General features: G+C 39.0%; 2 long non-coding RNA genes across 5 annotated transcripts; one reads left to right on the top strand and one right to left on the bottom strand.

Moving 5' to 3' along the window:
- Window positions 1-386: 386 nt before the first annotated feature.
- On the bottom strand, window positions 387-6,674 carry LOC130266389 (uncharacterized). Its single transcript, XR_008842868.1, has 3 exons — window positions 6,194-6,674; window positions 1,786-1,859; window positions 387-486 (listed from the first exon to the last, which is right to left on the bottom strand). It is a non-coding gene; the product is annotated as an uncharacterized LOC130266389 (long non-coding RNA).
- LOC130266388 (uncharacterized) lies at window positions 2,589-17,467 on the top strand. 4 transcript variants are annotated; one of them, XR_008842866.1, is made up of 6 exons: window positions 2,589-2,905; window positions 3,565-3,580; window positions 12,014-12,104; window positions 14,002-14,181; window positions 15,719-15,810; window positions 16,945-17,467. It is a non-coding gene; the product is annotated as an uncharacterized LOC130266388 (long non-coding RNA). The 4 variants fall into 4 exon arrangements; XR_008842865.1 differs by having other exon boundaries at window positions 2,590-2,905; window positions 12,063-12,104; XR_008842864.1 differs by lacking the exon at window positions 12,014-12,104 and having other exon boundaries at window positions 2,728-2,905; window positions 16,945-17,466.
- Window positions 17,468-18,568: the final 1,101 nt, after the last annotated feature.

Here is an 18,568-nt window from a genome sequence, read left to right as displayed (position 1 = left end):
CAATAAGCTTGTGTCAGAGTCAGGAGGAGACCTACATAGTTTCACCCTATTCAAGAAGTAAGTACCCATTACATCTACACTGAAGTCCTAGTGTAAGGGAAGGAATGATTGCCTAAAGTTTGGGGCAAAAAATTGTGATTCTGGAGCTATGAGTTCAATTGTATCCTCTGTCTCAATGCTGATGGTTGATTTTGAGCAAGTTGCTCACATCATCAATTCCCATTTGTTCAAGGCACGTAATAGCAGATTCCTGCTTCCCTTGGGGGGGAAAAAAAAAAAAGTGTGAGAGATTATAAGAAACAGGGGCTTTTAGAAACCAGAGGGGTAGGCAGAGGACTGAAATCTATTTGTGGAAGCCCTGAGAGGTGTCCTTGAATTTCAGTTACCTGGTGCTGATAGCCTGGAGTATTCCTGGGTCTTGTTTTTCTCTCTGCCTCAGACATGCTCCCAGAAGAGGCTCGGATCAGGGTTTTGCTGCAGTAAGTCCTGCAGTGGCAGCAAAGAAGGAGGATTAATGGCAAATTGCTGGGGGAGGGCAGGCTCGTTTGTGTAAGCTCCTGATAGACATCCTTATTGCTGAGAAGCTCCTCAGAGCATCTCAGCAGACTTAGCAGTGTTTCTTTCAAGCCAGACTTGACTTTTTTGATGTTGGGCTAGCAAGAGAATATGAAGCTGAGCAGCATTTCTCTCTACAGTATGGTCTGAGCATTCCTTCAGCTGTTTTTTTTTTTTTTTTTTTTTGGTAGAAAGTTGATCCAATGTTCCTTCAGTGCTTTTCTATCCCACAGGACAGTGTTTCTCAGAATCTCTGTGTATGCCTGCCACAAGTGAAAGGCAGCTGGTTTTCAGCCCCGAATGTCACCAGCCCCAGTGAGAAGACATTTGATCTGCCATTTGCCCAAGGACATTTAGAGGAAACCCCTGATGTTTTGAAAAGTGCCCTGGGAACATTCATCACCAAGGCTCAGAGCAAAATGATTGTTGATTGTGCACAGAAGTGTATGGCAGTAAGGAAAATATGTCTTTCTCAAATTTTCCTGAGAAGTACTCAGATGAACATTCTCTCAAAATAGGCTGTCCTTCCCCTGGCTTCCTGAGCTGCACAAATCACAGGTAAATCCACCTAAAGGCTACAAAACATTAAGCCAACATATTTCCCCACGATTTTATTAATTCTATCTGTAAAAAAATAGATGAAAAATAGCCCTGCTATAAAGAATATCTGTGTAGAGAAGGGTCATCAAACATCAGCCATTCCTTAGCTATAAGCATTTGCAAAACAGGTAGATAACATGGAAGGGAAATTCTTATTGGATAACCTTGAATAACCTGATTTTAAACCTTGCTTGGCTTAGACTGCAGTAATAATGTAATTGATTGATTTATTAGAAAAATAAGGATGTCTCTTTATTGTTTTAGGTATGTCTGTAGGATTAACCACGCAATAAATAAAATGAAATCCTGTGTCAGTAGATTTTAATACCAGCTGTCCAGCTGGCCTCTTCTTGCCATCATTATCTAATGTGCACACACTCTCTTTTGTAGAGACCTCCAGACTGCTCTTAGTTCTGTGACAAAATCTGTAAGGACAAATATGAGTTTTTAGTGCACCAACAGGTACTATTAGGAGGAAAAAGAGGAAAAAACCTGGCTTACACAGAAGGGAGGAAAATTTCATTATTTTCCATAATTTCTATTTCAGACTTGGAGAAAGGCTGGACTACATGGTAATTTATTTGGTTTTACTGATTATATCAGCTATTTGGATCACATTCAGAAACTCACCAAATCCAGGCTATTTTGAAGAGCATGTTAGAGTGTTTTTTGCAGGAAACTTCCTTTCAGTCATCCTTTCCTACCTGGAAAAAGGAAGGAGACTTCAGTTCGCATGTCCCTGATGAATGGGCTTGCTGGAGCAAAGCATTTCCTTAAGAGTTGTTCTCATGCTGGGACTTTACAATACAAAACTTCTGTAATTGCCTGAGAAGGGACAAGGCAGTGCTCCAAAAAACACTGCTGAGAGGTGATGGAAAAACTTTAATATTTGTATTATATCATCCCCAGGAAAGCAGGAATCTCAAGGCACTGTGGAAGTGTAGCAAGTACTTATGGTTTAGGTGCTCAAGCTGAGCAGATCAGATCAGAAAGTCAAAGATGAGTGCCTCAGCTCCCTGTCCTTTGCAGCTGGATGTGTCAGATGAAGGATCTGCAGGTCCCTGTGACAGCAGGAAGGGCTCAGAAGAAGGATGTCAGCCCTTCCTGTGAGAGAGAAGGCAGGGAAGCATCCTGGAGGTGCCTGGCTGCCTGGGAGACGTGGCACATAATTACTCATGGAAATCAAAGTGCAGGAAATACATCCTCCCTAAAACAGGGAATTGAGAACAAAAAGCAGCAAATAAATTAAAGCAAATCACAGTGTATAGCTGGCTTTTGTGTGACTCAGTGGTAGTCAGGTGTAACAGGCTACAGGGGGTTCAAATTCTTGTGTTCTGCTTGCCAGGAGACAACCCTAACATGAGGTGACAAACACAGCAGGCTGGAAGAGAGGGCTTGTCACCTGCCCATGGCAAAGGGCATTTCTGGCCTGTTGGAAGAAGATTACCCCTCTGTAACCATTCTCAAAACCTTCTACTTTGTTAGCCAAAAAATAATCTCAGGAGGACAGCAGCACTCCAGTGTCTCCCCAGCAGCTTCGGTCACCTGAGAAAAGTTCTGTCAGTGGGATTATTTCTCTGCTGGTAAACTTCCCACCTGACATTCATTTACATGATTGAAATGTAGACTTCAGATGCCTGACTCCATTCCTTTCTTCACTGCTTGACTCCCTGTGTAGCCATGGCTCCCATGGGGAAGATGTGTGAGGTGAACACCAGAAGGAAGCACCAGCACAGGAGTTAACCACATGGTGAGCTGCCATACAGTGGGGAAAGGGTGAACTCAGTCTTAAAAGGTATAAAACAGGTGGGGAGGGCAGAGGAGGAATTGCTATTATCCTACACTACCTTTATTCTATATAACCACTTTATATAACCACTTTAACTTTACTGGATTTATTCCAGGTTTACATAAATGAAGGTAGTACCAGGTTTAGGTGAATCTAAGGGTGTCTGATAGTATCCAAAAGGCAATGCAATGTTGAAAGCCCAGTCTTCAAATAAACCCCATACATTCTGCCAAATCTAGCAGTGAATTTTAAGAAGAAAGGAGCTGCTTTAATGCTTTTGAGCTGGAAACTTTGGAGATGCCTCTGCTGTTTCTTTGTCTAGCATTTTCATTATTATGCTATATAGTAAAGAGTTAGCTAGTAATAAAGAGAGATTAGAGGTTGAATCTGTGATAGCTCTAAAATCAGAAACAATTGTGATGTATAATTAAGTTTAAAAGGCCACAAAGGAAGAGTTTCTAATTTTAACATAAAATGCACAGCTTCAGTTATTAAAAAAAAAAACAAAAAAAAAAAAACTTGGCAAATTTTACAAAAAGTAATTGAAGAAACCACATAAGACTCATAACTAATACATATCAATTTTCAAAAGTCATAAAGATTGATTTTTTTTTTAACAGACTAGCTAAAGGTCTGGTAAGTATACTTTACATTTTTTTCTGTGTTCCAAGAACTCTAACCTTTTAGTGCATGTAATTTTTTACCTAGTATTTACTCAGTATGGGGAAGTGTAACACACTGAGTGCTACCTTTGTGTAATTGTAGATTTAATCACTGATCATCTCAATACCCAAATCCATTCTGACTAATACTAATGCAGATAATTCTCACAAATACATCACAGCTGTGTGCATGAGTAAAGACACACTTGATTGCTTCACTTTGAGATTAGTGTTTAGCTCTTCTTTCACAAGAGAATAATGCAACTATTCACATTACATGTAAAATTTTCAGTGTCTACTGACATTAAAGCTACCAATGAAGCAAAACTATGATTGTTTTGAACCCCTTATTGTCAGAGATTGGGAGGGAAAAAGTTTGAAGTTTCAGTGCAGTATGAAGCTCATTATCTATTTCTGTGTTAGGAAATTGGTTTTAATTCTTATACTGTTCTAGAGTTTTTCAATACAGCATAGGAGAGATAAAGACAAATAAAAATTTTGTCATTTTTCAAAAGTATGGCTTCAGTTAGACTGCAGCAAGGTAGAAACAACTGTATTATTGTGGTGTGCATCATTAAAAATACAGTAACCAATACTTGCTGCACTAAACTTACAAGATTTTTTTCCCCCTTATGATAGAGTGACAAATTTAACTGTGGAGGTGAATATTAACTTAGTGATTAGGGTCCTTTCAGTAATGGTGCCTGGTTTTACATGGTTTTTGCATAGCTTGTATCAGCTGCACACAGTAAATCTTCTATGTCTAGTAACAGTAAGAGCAGAATTCTCCTGGAAGGGCAGAAGAGTGGCTGTGTGAGTCAGGTCAAAGTTCAGTCCAGACCAGGATCCTGCCACTGCCAGTGATTAACTTGTTGGACTTTTGTTCCATGAATTTGTCTATCTGCTGTTTTGAAATCATGTGAACTTTTTAAAGAATGCACAATATCCTGTGACAATGATGTGCATTCTCCATGGATAAATTGTTCTGTTTGGGATTTGCTTCCCTAAACTCAAACATGGTGTGCCAAATGGTTAACAACTCTGGATTTCAAATACCCTACCACTGAAAAATTATTTGTTATTTTTAATGCTAAAGCATAGCAGTTATTTCTGAGCAAGTCCCAGTTAGCCTTCAGTTACCAGTGTAAGGTACTTGAGAAGTTTGATGTGGGATCTCCCAAAAACAGATATATGCAAACATTATCTACCTAATGCTATTAGGAAGAGGCAGATATAGCAATTTCTACCTCTGATAATGGTGTTCCACTTGCTTACAGTTTGCTTTGCAACTTTTCATGCAGCGGTTTTGAAGACTCCCTTGTTTAAATGTGCTCAGTACAGAATAACTACTGTGTTGCTTCACAGGTATAACAGAGTCCCAGATTGACCCAGTATAATTTTAATTTCCTGAACTCGTCTATAACTGTGTTCTGTTAAGCAGCTGCCATGTTTCACCACAGTAATAGGTGATGATAATTCTGTGTAACATGAGAGATACAGAGCACTGAAAATAAAATATTATCATGCTTTTGGAAAATAATGCTCGGGCAACAGTGGATTCTCACCACAGATGCAGTGAAACGGAGATTGCAGATTTGTCTAATGTTGCCAGACACCATCCCCTGAAGAAGACACCAATAACTCAGATTTGGCTTGGGTGAAGACTCTCAGTGGTGGCTTTGCTAAGCCCTGGAACTGAAGGATTGAACTGCTAGTCTCCAGGTCCATATCAAAGGACAAGAGAGACTGTCACTCCCTCTCCCCCTTGCTTCTCCTTTCTTTTGCCTTCATGTTAAGCAGGAAACACATCTTCATTCATGGCTCTCCAGCAGTGTGGTGATGCTTTATTGACAGAGCATTAAAACAATACTCTATTTTTCAAATCAAGCTAGATCCCCAGTGTATAACAACAAGACCACAGTAAAAATACTGGTTCATTAAGCTCCTAGGTGACTTTATGTGCCCAACATGAACTGTGAGTGACAGGTTAAAAGTTCAGTGCAGGTACTGATATTAGCAACATTTCAGCAATAACCCTTTTCCACAAGTAAATTGCTCCACTCTATTAATTAAGACAAAAACCCATTTTCTTTCTGTTGTTGCTGGATGTATCATTCACCTTAAATTCCTGGTTATGCCTATGTCTGCTGATCAATGCAGAAGGAAGAATGATCCTATTTATAGATGAATCTCTTCAGTCCAACACATGCATTATTCTAGGCTGATAGAAACCCAGTAGAAACTTCTCCCCTGCAGAGTCCCTCTTGTGTGCCATCAGTCAGCAGCTGTTCTATGTCTGCTGCTCTTCTTTATGCATTTTTATTATTTTTCTTCCTGAAGTAAGCAGCAAGTTCAGAAGTACTGTGTTTCAGCAAGTTGCTTATAATCTCTACACTGAATAGTCATAGACACATATATTTTAAATAAAGAAGTGTGTATATATGCACAAAAATAGGATTACCCCCAGGGAGAGTGTTATTTTCCACCATCTGAAAAGAAGTCACGGGTGTCTCTGATGCCTGGAAGTTCTGGACAGGATACATTATTCCTTTTGACCATTTCATCTTTTTTTCCTATGTTTGCTTACCTGTCAGTCTTCATGTGCTGAGATATTTCTGAAGAGGTGGACTATGATCAGTCTAGGAAAATGCAAATATTTGCACATTTAAATTTCTCTCCCTAATGGTTGAAATCCACCCATGTTGTTGAAGGGCTCTGGAGGGCAATGGAGTCACCTGTGGTCACAGATATCTGGTGCCAGCAGAGCAACGCAGTGTCTCAGGAACGTGTTCTGCCCTCCTGTCTCCTGTGGGTTTGCAATTCAGCAATACTAATTGTTCAATTAACAATATAAATGAGCTGACGGCCTCTATTAGAACAGTTGGCAGAGTTCACATATTCATTATGTGTTTAAATCTCCTAATTAACCAAAGATTTTATTCTATTAAGGTAGGGAAGTATTGCTTACTGACCATTTGCACCACTAATTACTACATGCAGAGAAAAAAATGTATTCCTTCTATAAATGTAAAAATTATATGTCTTTTCCCCCCACATTTTTTTGTCTAAGACAGCCTAAGATCATTATACAGAAAAAGAAGAAGCCTTCATTACTTTATTGCAGATGTGATGACCTCGGGTGAGAAAAACTAGAAAGAACAAGTAGAAAAAAAAATATGAGAAGAGACATACTGACTTTTATCATTCCTACAGATTCAGGTTGCTTTGTCCTTCAGCAGCTATCATATATTGTTTGCCATGAGACTTGCAATTAATCAAAGAAGGTTTCCTCTGTATTTGGTGTGCCAGTGACTCTGGGAAAGGCTCTGTCTCTGGATGGAAGGACTTCTGTTTGGCAACTTACCTGCTACTGGTGCACAGTAAGATCTGGAATGATGAGCAAAGTAAGAAAGAGGGGAATGGTAAAGAAAGGATACACTTTGAGGACAGAAAGAAACCACTTGAATCCTTTTACCCTTGTCTCTGTTTTCTACCTAGAAGGGAATGTGAGGGGAAAGTTAAAAGACATGTAGAAATTGCCTATAAGCAAGTTTCCTGAGTCTGTTCTCTAAGGCCCTGTCATGTTGCTGGCAGCAGAGAGAATAATCTACAAGCTTGGAAAACACAGTTACAGTGTTGAAGTTTTTTGTTGTTGTTTTTCTTAAATTTTCAGTAATAACCATGACAGTATCAGTGTGGTCAGGGTATAATGAGAAGGGATATTTCTTCCTCTGTGCTATAAAATATTAATGGTTTTGAGCTCTGTGCTAATAAATATAAATTAATAATACTATAGAAATCAACTGTCAGTCTAGCTTGTGTTCTGGCAAGATAAAGGGACTTCAAATGCCATTTTTGTCCCATCTGAGCCTACTTGGGTGGTATTTTTGCATTTAAATATTCAGGAGAGTCTGGGCTTTTTGAGTGCTGTAAAAATATGTATTTTACAAGTTTAAATTCCTGGGCAATGGATTTTAAAAGCTACCTTGGGACTTCTGAATGCTGTTTCTCAAGGGCAGTAGGGGAAGTCATGAGAGTGAAAAATTGCCTGGATTCTGATGGAAATGAGAGTGCTTATTCCTCTTAGAACTTTGCATAATATTTGGTTAAAGTGGCCTTGCAAAGGTTAATCTTCCTCCAACAAAAGGAGAAGAAGGTTGTCCTCTAAACCTTTCACCTAATACCTACAGCAACAAGTCAAGTACAAGTAGAGCTTTAACTCAGTGGAAATAGTTTACTGTAATGTTTCTGCAGTGCAAGCACTACATATTGCCATTTTTATTCTCCAGTTGTTCCTGCCACCCTACCACCATCAGCTGCCTGGAAGACTGCAGCCTTTCCTTTTGGATTTGGCCCTCAGTGCACTTACCTCTGCTTCTGTCATGTTAATGTTAAATGTTTGCTCTGCCCTTCACAAATGAGCTAGATTAGATTTGGAAATCCCAGCTAATGATGAGTGCAGCTTTGTTTTATGGGAAATATTTTGCATGGGCAAATGTGATCCCAGTGCTTTGGGTACTGTGGGCACTTGGAGCTGAGATTGAAGCTGCTGGGTCTGAAAAGAGACTTGATAGGTTGGAAAATTTCTCCTCTGAGTCATGCTGTAGAAGCTGTAATCCTTAAACTGGAGCTTTCTCATTTTGCAAGAGCAAACTGAAATTGCTGCCTGGCCTGGGATGAAAAGTTGCCTTTCTGTGGTGAATTTTCAGGCTGAGTTAGAAGCCATTGATTTGAAGAATACTTGGAGAAAGCTGAGAATAAACTTCTCACGGGACAGAAAGTAGCATCTGTACATTGTTGCTTTCCCACTGAAATTATTGGATTAATGGTGCTGGATTTTCTTCTATTGTATAAATTGATAGAATTGTGGAACCCTTTAGATTGGAAAAGGCTTTTAAGGATCATTAAGTCCAGCTGTAAATAAACCACTGCCAAGCCCACCACTACACCCTGTCCCCTTGTGCAGTACCTACACAGATTTTAGAGACCTGCAGCAAGGCTGACACAACTGCTTCCCTAGGCAGCCTTTTCCAGTGCCTGACAGCTCTTTTGGTGAAGAAATGGTTGCATTTAGAAATCTAAACATGCTCTGGCACAACCTGAGACTGTTTCTTGTTTTCCTATCACTTGTTACCTGGGAGAAGAGACCAACCCTACAAGGCCACCAGCTCCTTTCAGGGATTTGTAGAGAGAGATAAGGTCTCCCTGAGCCAATTTTCTCTTCTAGTCTAAACACCCCAGTTCCCTCAAGTGTTCCTCATAATCTTGTGCTCCAGAACCTTCACTAGCTCCATTGCCCTTCTCTAGAAAGCCTCCAGCACTTGCCATTTCTCTCTTGTAGAAAGCAGCCCAAAAAGAACAGTCTTTGAAGGTGCTATGGAAGCCTGGAGCCACAGATATGTATTTTTGTTATTATAATTAGAAACAAATTTTGTGGGCACTGCAGGAGCTGCATTAATGGCAAGGGAAGTGATGAAACTGGATGAGGCTGTCTCTTAGCTGCAAAGCAACAGGTACAGGCAAGGAGAGTTAGACACAGATTTCCACAGATTTCCAAGGTCTGTTTTCCTATGATCTCAGCATCCAGGAAAATACTCTTTCATTAAATATGCATTTTGATTTCTCTAGGGTGATAAATTGATATTACCTCAGCCTAGCTTAATCTTAATTATCTATGATTTCCTTCAACCCCCAGAAAAGGTCACATCAGTCGTCACCAGACAAATGTGTTTCACATGTTGTGAAGGAAGCCCTGTAATGCACAGGGTGTTTCCTCTGGGAGGTGGGCTCCAAGCACTGTGCTCAGAGCAGGGTAGCTCAGTATGGATAGCAGAGAAAGTAGCATGATGCAGAGGGAGCAGCATGTTAGGACAGGCTATTGCATGGGTAATATTTGTCAGAGATGGGTTCCTTTGCTCTGAAAAATTAGAAAGAGGTTCTCATAGGAGTGACACTGAGAGACCTTTTATGCAGAACTGGCTGGATTTATGTTTCTCAAAAGATGTGAGCCTAGGGCTGGATTTCTGTGACTCAGATTGGTGCCTTGCAGCCCTGCCCTGAGGGCAGCTAAGAAAACCAAACCATGTGAGGAGGAAGCCAAGGGAGGATGACATCCCAGTGCAGTCATATCTTTGTATAGAAGATTACTTTCTCTTGAAATAGAAATGACAGGTGTTGTTTATTACAAGCCTTTCTACAGTTCAGCACTAGCCCAGCTTCCTTGCCCACTGTGTGTATTCAACTACATACAGAAAGTCAAGCTGGCAGCAGGGGATGTATATGAGTGATTAAGACAAGTGATAAAACTGAAAGCTACTGACTTTGGTGAAGATTACCACTCAGGAAACATTTGGTACTTTCTGCAGTTCACCTCTTGGTCAGATGGTTAGAAAGTTCTTGCTGCAGCTTGTGCAATGTGTATGCACAGGTATCATCCTTGTACCTTCCCAAATATGTTACTGGATTAGTAACAAATTATTTGCAAAGTGGAAAGCAGTACAGTCACTCTATGAGTTCAGCTATCCAACTGAGCATACTTTAGATACAGTTCATAGCAAGTAGTCTATAGTTCTTTTGCTGGTAATTAATATTCTTACAGCAAATGAGCACTTCTTTTTTACTCCAAGTGGATAAATAGTTGGAAAAATAAAAATCAAAATATTTTCACTGTACAGTGGAAGTGGTGGCCAGAGAAGTTGTGCAGCCTCCCTCCTTGGAGATGTTCAAAACCCCTGAGCACCCAGCTCTGGCTGATGCTGTGTGAGCAGGGGTATCTGGACAGGATGATTTCCAAAGACCTCATCCAACCTCAGCTATCCTGTGGTTGTGTAGTCAAGTGAACATAACATCTCTTAGTACAAGAGAATGCAGGCTTTTGCATTGCAGATTAATTGTTGATACTTACAGGCTTAAATGCTAAAGGCTAGAATTTTGAACTCTAGCTCTGTTTAAATTTGGAATCCTGGGTCCGAGTCAAAGGAATATACACATATAAAGAACTGTAGACTTCACTCAGGAGAAAGACTTGCAAATATTTGAGAAGGGAGCTGAATCACTTCACACTCACATCAGTGAAAAAACTGAAGTAACTGTAGAGGGTGGAATCTGTTCTTCAGTGTCTTATGATGAGCAAGTAAATTATTTAGCACTTTTTTTAGATGGAAAAAATCAATACCAAGAATGTCAGGGGAAAAACAAAGCTCATCCTCAGCCTCAGTGCAGGATACTAGCTCTTCCTATTTCCACATTTCATTCTGCAATTACAAGTACCTGGACATGCCAGAGTTAAGAGGTTTGCCATGTGTGCAACCCTTAGAAGAACAGATTGGTGCAGCATATCTATTTTCTCAGCAGATAAACATGATTTTTTTTCCTGGCGGGTGGTTTGGAATTGTATTTGGGCAGTCAGCTTTGCATATGGATGCCAGAACACCTGTCACTCAAGAATGTATTTATAGAAACTGTAAACTAATTAATTCCCTTAAACCTCCCAGTGGTTTTTGATGGCATGTTATGATAGTCTGTCCAGTGGGGATTACATCACTGTTTTTCTGGATCTAATTTGCTTATCTGCTTCCTTTTTCCCTTCTACCTTTTCTGTCTTGCCACCTGCCTCTAAAGCAAAGATAGCAAAGCTCTGTTCCTGAAGAGCAGTGTGCCAGCTCCTCTCTTTGAGACTGCAGGGCCTTGCTCTGCCTGCCAGCAGCTCCCTGGCTCTACCTGGAGATCCAGGTGAGACCTGAGCACAGAAGGCTTTCTATGAAACAGTTTCAGAAGGCTCAGTGCTGGCAGCTTGCTGTCCCCCCAGCTTGAGCAAGCTGCTTTGTGGCTTTTTGCACACCAGGGTCTTTGGTACCCCCTCTCTCTGTATGGGTACCCACCAGAGAGCTCAAACTGCTGCTCCTCCCTCAGTGAGAAGGAAAAATGTGCTGCAGCCCTGCTGCTCACCTGCACGGAACTTGCAGGGGCTGTTAGCCTGTCAAATTGGGCAGAAATTGGCCAACTTCAAGCAGTCACAAAGAGGTAAATTGACAGGCAAGAACATGACTGCATAAAATCATTTCATGGGAATTACATGTGCCAGGCTAAAGATGAGGAATATTTCAACATTCTCCCATTGATAAGAAAGTATTGTCCTCATCCTCTGGGATTTCTTCAGCTGTCCAACAGCTCTGTGGCTCCATGCCTACATTGTTCCTTCATTTCCTGATCCAATGTTCAAGCCATATTTCATTCCTGGGAGCAGAACACTGTAACTCTGCCTGCACGTGTGCTGTGGAATAAAGGGGCTCTCAAACTTTCTTTTGGGAGTGGTTTCATATTGCATGATATAACTGTGATTTTAGTGGGCTAACAGGAGAATCAGCATCATCAACTCCTCAGCCTAGTGATGATAAACTTTCTCTAGGAATGAGAATATCTTGGACTTAGTCCCATTCTTTTTTGTATGACTACAGAAGAGGATTTGCAAGCAAAGGGAGAAGGAAAAAGTGGGAAAGGTAAGCTGAGTGTTACATGTGCGTAAAGTTATGTCACAAATGCAACTGTGCTTTTTTCTACCTATTTTAATTTTTATTTCCAGTCTTTGACACATACATACAGCCAGACTAACTACATCCACAGGTAAATGTTCATTCTGGATAAGAGCTTGCATCTGACATAAGTGAAGCCTCAGTTCAGCTCTTTCAGAGCTTGGATTCACTGTCTTCCTTTGCTTCAGACTTTCTGTGTACTTTTGCAATGCTGCTACTCAGGAGAGGTCTCCAATTTCCTGCATCAAGGAGGGAAAGTAAGGAGAAAAAACCAGCCATGCAGTGGACACCTTGAAATGACTGGCTGTAAAGGCCTTCTTCTGTGCTCTGTGGCTTCAGTTCCTGGCTTTAAAAGGGAGATAATGATTCACTGATGAACACTTACAGGCTGTGAGTTGCTCATATAGTCTTATCCTAAACTATGCTAGGTTTCTGCCTTGCCTACACATCATGCTTGGGCACTGTACAAGCAGTTGATATGAGCTTTCTAGAATAGTCTCTTTTGTGAGATATTTGGTTACTTGTGAAACACAATGAAAAAATTAGGAAGATGTGCTGACTGAGAAGGTATCAACAACATTAAACCATTTACTCACATAATAATGTTAAAATATCTGAGACTTTATTTAGACATTATTATGTATGACTCTCATTTAATTACATAATTATTTATCTAATGAATTATTTCATCAGATATATATTCAAATTATAGGATTTAACATGCCTTAGTTAGTGTGGTCTAGAATGAAGTACCTAATGGAAATGTACCAGTTTCATCTAATTTTCAGAAAACAGCAAAGGCAGTTCATCATCTTAACAACATCTTATTGATGTTGGTAACAATACATTTGGCACCAAAACACATAGAGAATCACTTCTATGTGAGAAAAAAAATTATTTAACTGGATAACTAATACTGATTATAGACTTTTCAGATGGCAAGATCTATTAATGAGTAAATTAGGATTAAGATACTTGGCCTCATTTCTCATTTCTATCTGAGATTTTCTGCATGACTTTGGACAAGCAAGCTGAAGATTTTGTGTGCTACTTAAACATTTCCTTACACCCCAAAGTGGTGATGTTGCTTGTATAATTCTTGACCACTGGAAGCACCTTCAAACCAGAAGGAGAAATCAGCAGAATGCTGATTTTTGCAATCATGTGGAACTGGCTTAACTCACTAGACTATGAGAAACTGTTTCCTCAGCCACAGAAACCCCACCAATATAAAGCCAGTAAACTTTTAGAGGAGAAGGATATCTTTCCTTTACACATCCTTTATTCCTCAGGAGTTTCTGTGAGCAGTGATACCCATCTGAGCAGCAGCACAGATCTGAAGCTCTCATTCCTAGCTGGCATTCATCTTCATGGTCATGTGTTTGTATGTCTTGACTACCAAGAAAATGAAATTAAAAAACTTATTCTGATTGATTTACTTTTTTGGTGTCACTCCTTATTGTTTGTAATACTGCACATACATCTGTTCTGCAACATTAACATTTCTCATATTTTTTCTAGTCCTCAATGTTTGACTGTTCTATATAAGCTGAGATACAAAATTTTCTTCCTGGGTTAGGTACCCAGCAAGTTTTTTTCTACAGAATATGACATATTTCGTTACTTTTGTTTCTCTCTTCTTCAGTAGATTAATTTTTCTTCCTTTGAATGTTAATTGAGAGATAAATTATCATTTTGAATGCATTCATCTTGTTTACTGACGTTTTAAATAATTTTTTTTTTATTCTTGCCATTGTCCACATTGTAAGGTAATGATTGCTGAAGAAACTATTACATAATAGCTGCATACACAAAATAATATTATTTCCAAAATGTTCTGTCATGTTTTGCATCTCTGGAGCAGTACTGTGGATATTTCTCAAAACAAGTTGACCATTATGGATTTCGTGTTATCAAAGCCATGGTTGCAACTCTAGGCTGTTTGGACTCCAAATCATCTCATATTCTTCAGATTCTCTGGAATGAGTTAGCAGAACAGCTTTTACTGAAAAAAAAATCCAGCTGACTGAAGAAAAGCCCTCAGGTGAGTTCAACCTGGTTTTGTGTTAGCCATGTTTAAACAATTTACAAAGGTTCATAGGTGTAAATCAATGTCCATAACTCCTGCTGAGTTTCAGAAGTTGACTAAAAAATTTGAATTTGTGTTTTGGCCATCCAGGCCAGGGGCTGAGAAGGAAGGTTTTAAGTAGGATACTTATTTGACAGCTGGATCCTCATGTGCAAGCATGTTTAAATGAACTTTCACCTGAATTGACTGTAGATCACAGACCCTTGAATGCTTTGAGTTGGAGGAGATGTTAAGCATCACCTAATTCTAAACCCCCACCCACCCACTGTGGGCAGGGACACACACCACAGGGGCACTTGTCACCCTCACAATTAAAAATTTCTTCCTAACATCCTACCTACATCACTCCATATCCCTGGGAAAAGTCCTTCTGTCTGGCCCTTCAGGGGTCCCTGGAGCCTCCTCTTCTCCAGGCTGAGGAATCCCAGCTCTGTGCTCATAGCAGAGGTGCTCCAGCCCTCTGATCAGCTTTGTGTTCTGCTGCAGACCCAGCCCAGCAGGTCTGTGCCCTTCTTGTGTTGGGGGCCATTCAGCTGAACACATCCTTCTCTGGCCCCTGTCCTATCCAGACATGAAGCTTTTAAGGGGGTTTTGATTTTTTTTGTGCCAGAGAATTTAATAGAATCTATTCATCCTTATGTTTACCTGTAGATATGCATGAATACAACACAACTTAGGCCTTTCTTGCTTTATTCAGAAGCCTTTTCTATTGACTGTATAGGACAAATTTACTTGTGCAAGACAATGTCTTGACTGAGTAGGTGAATCTGACTGGGTAGCTGGAGCATACAACAGAGGTAGAATAGAGCTGGGGAGGACAAACTGAAATTTTCACAGGCTAAACCAGCACACTTAGAATATTAAAAGTAAGTAGAATTTTGAATTGTAATCTTTAGCCAAATGGCTACACTTCAAATTTTTACAAAAGAACAAGTATCAGTTCTGCAATGTCACAAAATAACCTTAGTTTTTACCACTGCTTAAGCTAAGCATCAGGTTTTGGGAGTGTTTTTAAACTTAAAAAGGGATGTCATGATCAGGTTCTTCATTCCAGCTGTACATTGTTCATATTAGTTCTTAATATTAATGTGCTTCTTCCAGATACGTTTGTATGTTTGTGCTATTTGTTGTAAAGTATGACAAGTAAAGATGCTGACTAAAATCTAAAATGCTAGAGAGAAAATTAAAACCATCTAAGTATTCATTAAGTGTCCTTTCAACTTGATGAGTTGCCAAGTGGAGCTAGCTGGTAAAACCATGACTAAACGACTTGTGTCAGAATTGTCTCACTTTCTGAAGCTAAAATTTATCACCAGTAAGGTTTTGTTGCAGCAAAGAGTATTTTCTTGCCAGTTTCTCTCTCTTCTTCTCAGCAGTCTGCCAAAAAAAAAAAACCAACCTAATTGATGTTTCATTTGTGATCTCAGAGCTGTTGAAAAAGTAATAGGTTATTTCACTCATAGAAAGTCAGGACTCTGTTTCTTTTTTGCAGATGGGACTTTCTTCTGCAGGCAAACAGATTTCAAAATATGAAAATTCTCTGAGAGAGAATCCTTCCTTTTTCCACATAGCACTATTTCCAAGGTAACCTGGCCACAAAGAGTACTTCAAAGAGATTGGATGGTGCTGTTTGTTTGAAATAAAAGCACAATCAATAAGGATATCTAAGCATGAAGTGGTGAGAATGCATTGCTTTATGGAAAAGCAATTTTTATTTTGATACATTGAGAAATGAATGTAAAATAAAAACCCTCAGGGTTGGCTTAATGAAATCTCTTAATGCCTGTGAGATCATTAGACTCAATTAAGTGTTTGACTGGCAGTTACACTCAGCCCTTAAGAGAAAAATCATGTTAACATACTGGACTACAAATATAAGTGAAGTTACCTCATATTGCTCCATGGTTAAGAGCTCACTACTGCAGAGCTTTCAGACAACAGGAAATTATTCAAAGACTCATTTTACTTCAAAAAGCATGTTCCAGCAACCAGCAGAAAAAAAAATGCTGATGGGAAATCTGTGACTTGTGGAAAAGACATGGAGTTGTGCAAAGCTTCCTGCAGGGAGCAGGGCCCAAGGGAATCAGGTTCTCATCTGGTTTGTTCATTCTGGGCAGATCAGCACACCTGTGTCACAATGCTTGGTGTGCAAACTGCAGCAACGCTTTTTCAAAGGAAAAAACCTCAAACTTGGAAGAGAAATTATTGTATTTTCTGTCCTTATGATGAGGAGACATCCAGATTTTGTGTTAAAATGCCATACATGGTGAGAAACTTTATGTAATTTTATTTGTTCAGGAGCTGGCCACCCCACCAACCAAAAACATCTGAAATGTTCCTCTCTATCCAATGGGTTGTTCCCTGACATGAAAATTTTTGACAAAGTTTCTCTTAGGCTGTTACCATTTGGCCAGTGAGAGTGTCTCCTTGACTGGTAACAAAGGAGTGCTTGTCAAACACAAACAGGCTAATAATTCCATTTCTTTGAAGTTTGTTTCAGAGAAGCCACTATGAAATCCAGGAAAAAAAAAACAAAAACAAAAAACCAGTAATACAGCTGTCAGTGCCTTGAATGAAAATTACATGAATGATCTTTGACTGTACTTCAAGGAACCAGTCATTGAAACTGCAGAACTTACTTTGAGATGAAATGTTTGTGCCAAAAGCATGACTTTTTATTTTTTAACTGAATCTTTTGTTTGTTTGTTTTTTTCTCAGAAACTGCATAGCCATGTTGAAGATCTTTAAATAACCACTGAATACTTCTGTTCTACCAGCAAAGTAATGTTGTACTTTTGATTGTCAAAAACATTTAGATAATGAACACCCATTGATTCCTCCATAAAGATATATGGGGGGGGGGGGGGGGGGGGATGGGGAGATATTCTCAGTTCTGGATTTCAAATCCTTCCATTTAAATCACAGCAATAAAAAGAGCACATTGGACATGGCTTAGTTAATTCATTTTGTATTGCTTTTATTTTGATTTAATGAGAATGCTGTTAAGGAGAGCACAATGCATAAGGAGAGCTGATGGCTGGAAATGGGATCTATTTAGGTTAGAAGTCAGGTACAGATATTTAGCAGTGAGGTTATTTAACCTTCAGAAGAGCTTACTCTTACCAAAAACTGTGGTGAATTTTTCATCCCTGCAATTTGTTTTTTAACCCAGATTGAACATAATTTAGGGCATCCCTATTAACTGGGCTATATGGGACATCAGGCTAATGAATAGGAATGTTCCTTCTACTATGTATGAATCTATGTTGGTGGAAGCACAGAAAATTCTACCTCTGTAAAAATTAAGAAACATTCAGGTACCTGAACATGGACTTTGGCTAGAGGTAGTTGGGAATTTTTCACTGAAATGATGTTCCACCTTGCAATTTCCAAGGCAGACAAAAAAGAGTAGGATAGCATTTTTTAAGTGTCATACCTTTCTGATGGAGAACTAAAATTAAAATTGCTATTTTATTTTATGTTAGTTGACCTGAATATGAGTATTGATTTTGTTTTGACAGTGATCTAAACTATTTTCCTTCAGATCAATATTAAATAAATATAATATAAAATAGCATTTTGCCATAGATAAATTTTACCTTTCTAGAACCTGAATTCTTTTATAAGCTGAGATTTTTGTCAAACACATATTCAGGAATGCATTGTTTGGAATCATATGACTCAGCTAATGTGTGCTCTTGATGGTTTTTATTTGGTCCTAAGGCCTGTCTGTCAGCCTGCTATGGAAGCAGAAGACAAAACTGGATTGAGAGAATAAGAAGATGAAATTTTATGCTGGAATAAAACTGAGTAACAGAACCACTTATTTCTAATAAATTCAGATGTTTTAACTGAATATGTCAAAATGGGACCTCTTGACATTTCTGAATGCATTTTATTTCTTGGAGTTTGTTCAGTGTTCTCATTCTGCATCAGAATGATTCCAAGTTTTGCAGAGGTTTGACTGAATTTTGCCCAGTTTCTGTTTTCAGATAAATTTTTGAAACTTCATCATGGAAGACTGGGGCTCACAGAAATAATATGGTTATGTTTTTTCTTTTTTAAAAAACAACTTTTCTGGATGGAAGGGATACTGACTCTCTATTAAGACATATAAAAGCAGAAAAAATGGATGAACTTTGAAGGCTGAGCCATAAGCAAGTCACAAAAAATTCTTAAATATCTTGCTTCATCTTCCCTACAGTATTTTACTCACCTTTCAGTATTAACTATTTCTACTCCAATTGAAAATTCAACAAAATTCATTTAAAATGCCTCCATTTCATTTTCCTTGAAAATACTGTAGATATTGATATATATAGATATAGATACAGATATAGAT

The sequence above is a fragment of the Oenanthe melanoleuca genome, unplaced genomic scaffold (genome assembly GCF_029582105.1).
Source record: "Oenanthe melanoleuca isolate GR-GAL-2019-014 unplaced genomic scaffold, OMel1.0 S030, whole genome shotgun sequence".
Classification (NCBI taxonomy): domain Eukaryota; kingdom Metazoa; phylum Chordata; class Aves; order Passeriformes; family Muscicapidae; genus Oenanthe; species Oenanthe melanoleuca.
The sequence above is the reverse complement of the archived record's forward strand: the minus strand, read 5'-3'. Positions and strand labels throughout refer to the sequence as shown.